The sequence below is a fragment of the Chinchilla lanigera genome, unplaced genomic scaffold, assembly GCF_000276665.1.
Source record: "Chinchilla lanigera isolate Chin_1 unplaced genomic scaffold, ChiLan1.0 scaffold00048, whole genome shotgun sequence".
NCBI classification, from domain to species: domain Eukaryota; kingdom Metazoa; phylum Chordata; class Mammalia; order Rodentia; family Chinchillidae; genus Chinchilla; species Chinchilla lanigera.
This window is the reverse complement of record NW_004955449.1, coordinates 9,594,977-9,603,360: the sequence shown is the minus strand read 5'-3', so window position 1 is coordinate 9,603,360 and position 8,384 is coordinate 9,594,977.

Below are 8,384 nucleotides of genomic sequence, written 5' to 3'. Positions count from 1 at the left end.
TTCCATTTTTAAACACCACCTGCTTTTCTTGCTAAAGTACCTCCAGCACAGGTTGCATTTCTTGAGAGTCCCAGTAGGTTTGGAAGTAATACATACATGCTGTTTGTTGCTTAGCATTAAAGGCTGGAGTATGTACCGATTCTTTATTCAAATATATTAGTACTACACAGACAAGTCAAATGCCATAGGCATCCATGAATTCAATGCAATTCCAATCCAAAGCACAACAGGATTTTTTATGCACCTTGACAAACTGATTCTTAACTCCATATAGGCAAACAACGCTCTAAGCTAAACATTTCTGTGAAACGAACAAGAAACAAATAGATCTTTCTCCACTAGAAATGATGTTTATTTAATTCTATGATAATTAACACAAGGTGGCTATACAATAGAAAAATACAAACTGTTCCACAGAAATGAACAAAATTCTTGAAATACGAATATGAATATACGTGTATTTGTTAAATGACAAAAGAAGCATTGACAATATGTTATCAATATGCAAGCAATGGCTTCCAGGATGGAGGTGTAGCTCTGTGGCAGAGCACATGACTATCAATAAGGTTCTAGATTAGATCCCCAGCAATACTGCTTATTCAACAATAATAGAATGGAATCAGACTCTTAACCAATCTCTTTCATGCAGATTAAATCTGACATATAAAAACAAAAGTAGAAAATATTTATGACATTAGGATGTTGAATTATAAGAAGATAAATTAACTGTTCAGATCAAAACTAAAACCTGTATGTACAAAAGATTCCACAAATAAAGTCTGAAGAAAAGCCACACACTAGGAGAAATATATAATATACATATACAAGGAATTAGAATCAAGAAAAAAATTAGAATTCTTATATGTGACATAAGTCTGACCAAATGGCAAAATGTGTAGAGGATCTGAAAAACACCAGAAAAGTTGCATTTCCAATTAATATGATTCCATGAAAAGATGTTCACACATGTTAATATTTGAGTGGTAAAACATTGAGTCTGTAAAATTAAGTACTGTTTAGGATTCAGCTAATTCTCAGATATTGCTGGTAGGGCTATAAAACATTAGGACAAATTTTGGCAGATTTTTGTGCAAAATCTATAATCCAGTAATTCAATTCCTACATCTAATAGAAATAACCAATATATACACACACTCATAAGAAGATAGAGCTTGTAATATATTTTCAGCATTATTTGTAATTAAGAAAATTTGGAAAAACCCAAATAACTGACATGCAAGAAATAGGAAAATTTGATAACAGCAAAAATGAGATACACACACAGCTGGATAGAATGAGAGACAGATGAATAGATGCTAAAAATAGACCTCAAAAATATAATGTTTAATCTGTTTTCTTTTAAAATTGTTATAGAACAGTATGGATAGTATGATAGCATTATGTAATTTTTCAAACAGAAAAACTATCATTTATGGATAGTTACATATGTAGTAGAGATATAAACTACACATAAAATTTGTGAATATGAGTATTGTGGGGAGAGAGGGAAGAAAAGGGCTATAATGTTTTACTTCTTTAAAAGCAAATGTGGGGCTAGGGATTTAGCTCAGCGGCAAAAGCGCCTGCCTGGCAAGCACAAGGTCGTGAGTTCGGTTCCCAGTATCAGAGAAAAACCAAAAAAAAAAAAAAAAGCAAATGTGACAAACTGTTACTTGCTAATTTTGGAGGGTACGTAAAACTATGTAAAATAAAACTGAAGGGAAGGAATATATGCAATTTCTGCTTTTATGCAGTGAACGAGTTGATGTTGTATCGTTTCTCATACACTTTAGTCTTCGGGACTTGAACTATGGTTATGTTTCACAGTAATACTCGAATACATTCTATCTTAAACAGTTTAAAATAACCTGCCATTTAGGAAGCAACTGATTCCTGAGTTTACACAAACACAAACTACTGGGAGAGGCTTAGGTGCTCGGGAAGCACTAGAATTTTATTAGAACCACAGAGGGAAGCAGGAAAGGGCTCTCTGAGTTCGCTTTCCTGCCACTCAGCACAGAGCCTTTTCTATGGACAGTTCATTTCCGCGGGGAACAGTAGCATTACTTCGGATCACCTTGGCCTTTGTCTTCCCATTGTTTTCTTACTACCAATGGGCGGTTCTCACTATTAATATTTTTACATAAATAGAATTTCCTAAACATCTCTATAATTTAATGGGAGATCCAGCTAGGGTAAAGACAGTTTTGATAGGAAGAGTAGGAGTGGAAACAGCCCGTGTCAGGGCATTTCATAATTAGGTTGGACTAGGTTTTGCTTAATAAAGGAGAATATTAAAGAATTTTTAGAAAAACTAATCCAACAATATAGTTGGCTTAACATGAAAACATCTTAACATTCTCTTTTATGTTGTACGAACTAAGCAGACTGATGAAGGGCTCTTTTTCACCCGAGGGCCCAGGCTTCATGTCTTACATCTACACTATCTAGAAGACTCAACAGTCTTCATAGTTTTGTGTGGTCAGGCTTTTCACCATCTTGCTTTTTCTTTTGGCTAAAGAGAGTTCTGGGGCCCACACACCCAGAAATCTGTCTTCCATGTGCCTGGTAGCGGGAAATGTTGAATACTGGAGAACAGTGGTGATGTCTACCAAGCACACAGTGGAAGTCTGGTTTTGTAGCGACAGAGGACAGAAAGTGCAAGCTTGAAAGAGGGTTGAGCAGATAAAGAAACAGTTGACCACCAAACCTACCGCTACCTGGAAAGAGCCCTCAGATGGAAATTCAGTATTTGATTGAAATACAGAAACTAGGGAATAAACAGCTTTTACTCAAAGTTTTTAGTGCACAACTTCAGTACAACACACACAAAGTGCCTTGAATAAGAAATGTAAGACTTGCCTTTCAGGACATTTCATCCCAGACAATTCAAGCCAGATATTTTTTATTTTCCTGATAGTTACAACAGACAAATAGGGGCTAGGTCTTCCATAATTTGATATGTTTATGAGAAAATATAAAAATCAAAGAAGGGTAATTCATTCTCATTCTTTCACTTCTTTTTATCGAATCTGGTATAAGAAAATGAAAATGTATTGAAGTTTCAGAAACACTTTGTAAGACTTATAAAAAATCTTTTAAGGGGATTATATTGTTTATCTTCACTGATGCCAGGGTTTGTGCAATTACATCTAAAATTAATCTCATTAGGATGACTTTCTTTACCAAATTCATTTATTATACTATAGCTTCCATAATATATTTGATTCTCTTCTGGCTTAGCTGAACTGTAATCATCTATGCTGGCAGATCTCTATGTGAAGTTGCATACTAGGTATTTTTAGATCCAAGCAATTTAATGCCAAAATGTATCCATGTTCTGTAACAAGTAAATCAAACAAAGCTTGTCTGTTTCCTTTATCTTCTGTAAAAACTATTGGTAGTTGCAAAATAACATAATCTGTCCCCAAGCATAAAATTTAACTATTGCCTCATAATTTTATTACATTCAGTGCAGGAACTATAAGGATTTTGTATTCAATTCTGCATCCAGAATACGGATTTGGGGACTAAGGATTTTTTTTTTATATATTCCTATTCACAACTAAAGTCCAAAACACTATTATCAATTTGATAAGAAGCAAAACCTCCAGGAAATTACTGTGGTCAGCTAGATCTGCAGTCTTAATTTGGACAGCAAAGATAATATGATAAACTTCTTTAGGAACTTTTTTGATAATAGCTTCTCTCCTTTTCTCCACTTTAATGAAAAAAGAAAATAAAGTCAAGGAGCAAGATTTCCTCTAGAACAAGAACAGCAGAGTCTTTTAAAGACCTTCATTATATGTGGTAACCGTTCCTAGGCCTCAGACTTATTGGTACAGCTGCCCATATGTATATGTAGTTCTATAGTGTTCTGGTTTAATGAGGTCTCTTAGAATTATTTATTTTATTAAATTTCATTGTTTTCAACAAATGTTCATATTGATTAAATCCACCCTTTCATGCTTAGACCAACCACAGTATAACAAGATAGTAAAATCTGAGCTAACTTAACTTCCACAGAACCTATCTCATCAAATCTCTAGATATAATTTAATGAAATGTTTATTGACATAACTATAGAAAGTGGGAAAACTCATTTACAAAATCAACCAACCATATCTGAGGTACATTTACAATCTTTCACTGTTATGGTTGATACATTGTGTCAACTTGGGGAATCTAGAGGTTTGGCTAAGAGACTCAGCAGTTCTGCCTCTTGGGGTGAAAAGGACACACCTTACCCTTCTGGGATATTGTTTATTGTGTTAATTTGGGAAGTTTAGAAGGTTAACTATGTAACTCAGAAGGGGTCCAGGATGCTTACTTTGTATTCATCCTGAGCCTGTGCAAGAGGCAGGCATGCAGAGGGTGTGGGTGTGGAGGACCACCCCCACCTCCCCAGAGCAGGTAGGCTGCATAAAAAAAGGAATTGAGGAAGGACTGGCTGCAGGTTCTTCGCAGGAGCTCCGGTCTTCGCCTTCAGCTTGATGGTCTCCTGGCTTCCGGTGCAGACTGTTGGGCTTCCGTCTGGACTCTTCAGCCTTCTGGTGTTGGCTCTCCGGCCTTCATCGTAGATTCTTCAGCATTCCGTCGCAGACCCATCAGCCTTTTGATACGGACTTGCAAGAACACTGCAGCGAGCTCCAGGCCCGGGGCTGGGCTCTTCAATCTCCAGCGTGCAGACACCCTCTGCACGCTTCCTCATCCAACTCTGTAGCTGACCATTGTAAGCCGAACTTGTAATTCCTTGTACATTTGTTTATCTTGTATTATATCTGCTCCTCTAGTAAACCCTGACTGATACGTTCACACATCAAGAATTAAACATTTTGAACTTGGTTGTGTAGAAAGATCTGCCAAATATTCTGCCCAATGTCCTCTGCAATGAACATGGTACACCTTTCCTGTAAACATTACTCCCAAGACTCAGGCTTCTGTAAATGTCTTGAAAAGTGTCAGGTGATGTAAATGTACAATACACTATTATATTTATAGATTTTGACAGATCTTGTGCAAATTACTTATGGATTTGGTAAGGTAATAAGGGCATGTAATAGGAATGTATAACCAATATTGGAATATAAGAATATTCAGAAGGTAATTTTATTTTAGAATGAATACCTGTAAATAGAATACACACACACACACACACACACACACACACACAAACATGCAGATGTATGTATAATTTTCAACATGAAATATAAGAGTATCAAGATTTTCTGAGCTCAATAAATAGGAAAAAGTATAGAGACAAAAGCTAGATGCTCTATAAATTAAATTCTTCATGGGCAAGATGTGGGGTAGAATATTTTATTTAAAAATGACAGCCAGAATCATGCTAAATGTGTCTACTTGGAGTTCTTCCACTATGTCTGTGCATTTTATCACTGCATCAACCATGTTTTCATGCTAATCTATTAATATCTTTTTGTTGTTGTCAATTTTTATGAGTTCTTTTTATCACAAAGACTTTGTCTCTATTACAGATTGTCTAAGCACCTACATCAATTCCTGAGAGAAAATGATCAATAAATGTAAAGCAGATAAATTTGAAGCAGAAAAACAACCACCCGAAAATGAACTTTGGAAATTTCCTTGTTTACAAACTAATTTAAAATTGTTTCATATTCCTCAGAAATAAAGAAGGAGGAAAACAGAAAGAGGAAAATAACAAAAATTCTTTCTAAAATCCTGAAGGATTATTTAAACAGTAGTTATAAAAGCATTCTTCAGAAAAATCTCTCCAGATTCAAACAGGTGGCATGCAGCCATAACGTGAACAAAGTTGGTGAACCCTAAAGTTAAGACCTGGCCCTTGAAATGACCATGAGGCATTATTTATAGTGACCATGATTTTTCCATTTTTAAATTAAGATTGAGAAGTGTCTTCTTAAACTTTCTATCTTCTATGACAGTGGCTCAGAGCTTAACATACAAACAGCAATGTTCCACGTGGTTCTGACCCCAGTCTCCAAAGTGTAGGTAACTAGATGCAATCCTGTGGGCTAGCATAGACAGAGCCCACTTCAAAGAGATCTAGAAGAGGTTTGGCAGATACTGTCTGTCTAGGGATGCTGTACTTTGTCATCAATGGTGCTTGCAGTGAGGCATTCACTGCCAGACCTTAGTCAATGCACTACGCATCGAGTATATTCAATGCCATGTCTGGGCCTTAGAAAGCACCGCAACAGCATATCCATAGAAGAAAGCATTTTTGAAAACTCTTAGGTGATTGAATCAGACACCCCATGATTTGAAAGCAAGGTTCAACACTTCTCTGTTCTTTTCTGTGTTGTCAGAATAGCACAACTTCCTTGATAGGATTTTTTTCAATGATTCAATGAGATAGACTAAGAATCTATGATGGGGATGAACATGTAGTAGTGCCCCCAAATAACAGCTAATCCTGGTATTATTTGATTTGCCCGGTAACATGGGAAAGAAAACAGAAACATAATGAGTTTAAATATCTATCACACAAAGCAAAGACTAGGACTGACTTAAAATTCAGGTTCGCAGCAGAGAAGAATCCATGATGTAGGGAAAAATACATTTTAAAACTTAGAATTTGAGGGTCAGGGTTGATTGGGGCAAGCTCTTAAATTTATAATTAACTTAAAATAATTTTATTGTAAACCGCAGTTTCTCAACAGCAATCCTAATCTGACCTGGACATCCACGCTTCACTGCCTATACTTCACAACAAACCTTCAAACTGCAAAATTCAATGGAGTAATTAACATTTTTAATTGGAGGAAAAATATATGATGCCCAAAATGTATTTAATTAGCCCTCAGACCATTCACTAACTCCACACATAATTTCCAAAACAGCTGTAAGATTCTATTGCATAAAACTTGCTAAAAAGGGAGTCATATTCTTAAAATCAAAACAATTATATCTGTCTTATAGATAAATGCGTCCTCACAGAACGCTACTCTTAATCCATGACATTTAACCGATTTCCTTTAAAATCTTTTTCTTACATGCTTTTATGCTTGCTTTTTTATTAATTATACAGATCATTAGTATTAAAAAGCAATATAATAGTTCAAGAAGTAGCTTCACAGACTATCTGCATATTTAATCAACAGCCTCTAAATTTTTAATCATTTGAGTCCAGGTTCTTGTCTTGAAGCTTAACTTGATAACAAAACTACCAACTGGTAGAACTAATTGGTACAGAATCAGTCAATAATTTATAAGGAGTGGGAAAAACATACTGGTTGTTATGAAGGTGTAAGACCACCAGCCAGTTATTCCTGAGAAGTAATAGCAAAAACAATGCTCGGCTCTACAAATTCATGGCCCACTGGTGACATCCACTGGCTGTCCTTTAGAATTATTCAAATTCTTTAGCTTTTGAGTGCAAGTCTTGTGAAAAAGAATTTTTTAGGTTTTACATATTTGTGACTTTCCTTAATGTTACCTGTTGCTGGTTCACCTACACGTCATTTATATTGAGTGCAGCACGTGTCTAAGATTTAAACCCCTGAAACTGAGTAAAACTGAAAGTTGTTTTGTGTACTCAGAGCTACCATGAATCCAGTAAAGTTGATCATTGTTGTGAGTTTGAAAGACCAAGTAAAGTAAAAGGAGAAATCACCTGCACAGGTTATGTGATGTCAAAATCACTACCCTCATTTTACACCATCAGGAATTTGATGAACTGCCTTGTTACCACAGTTTTGAAAACATTTAGAAAAGATGAGTTAGCAGTGGGCAGGATGTTATCAGGTGGACTAAGACAGTCATTCTCAAGGTTTGGGAGGTATCAGATTCATCTGGAATGCTTGCTATAAATTTAGATTTCTGGGCTCCATTTCAGAACTATAGCTGAATCTTTGAAGTTTTTCATGCATTTGGTTCACAAACTGCAGTGTGGGGAATGCTAAAAAAGGCTTTCTCTTTAGTGTTTCAATACTGGAATTTCATATAAAATGAAGATCACATGCTATTTTGGGCTTTTTACTAGGGACAGCATAGGCAACAGGTTCAACTTAAAGAGTTGGACAAATCCTTCAGAAGTAATATATTTTGTACTGTGCCATTTCCCAAAATGCCATCATCAAATCAATCAAAACTTATAATAAATTTTTTGCAAATATTTTGGCAATGCAAATAAGACATGAATAGTGTGTGGCTGCTTATGAACAAAAGTCAGATGCCCATAAAAACACTGAGATTAAATGGCTAAGGTATAATTACTGTGAGACGTTCAAAGACAATACATAATGTATTCTCACTATACGTATCAATTTGTTAGCAGTATTGTGATAAAACTACAGCAGTGTTTGTTTGCTGTTCCCTAATTTTTGATAATGAAGATATGCTATTTATACGATTTATTTTAAGTAAACACAGCCGATATGTTC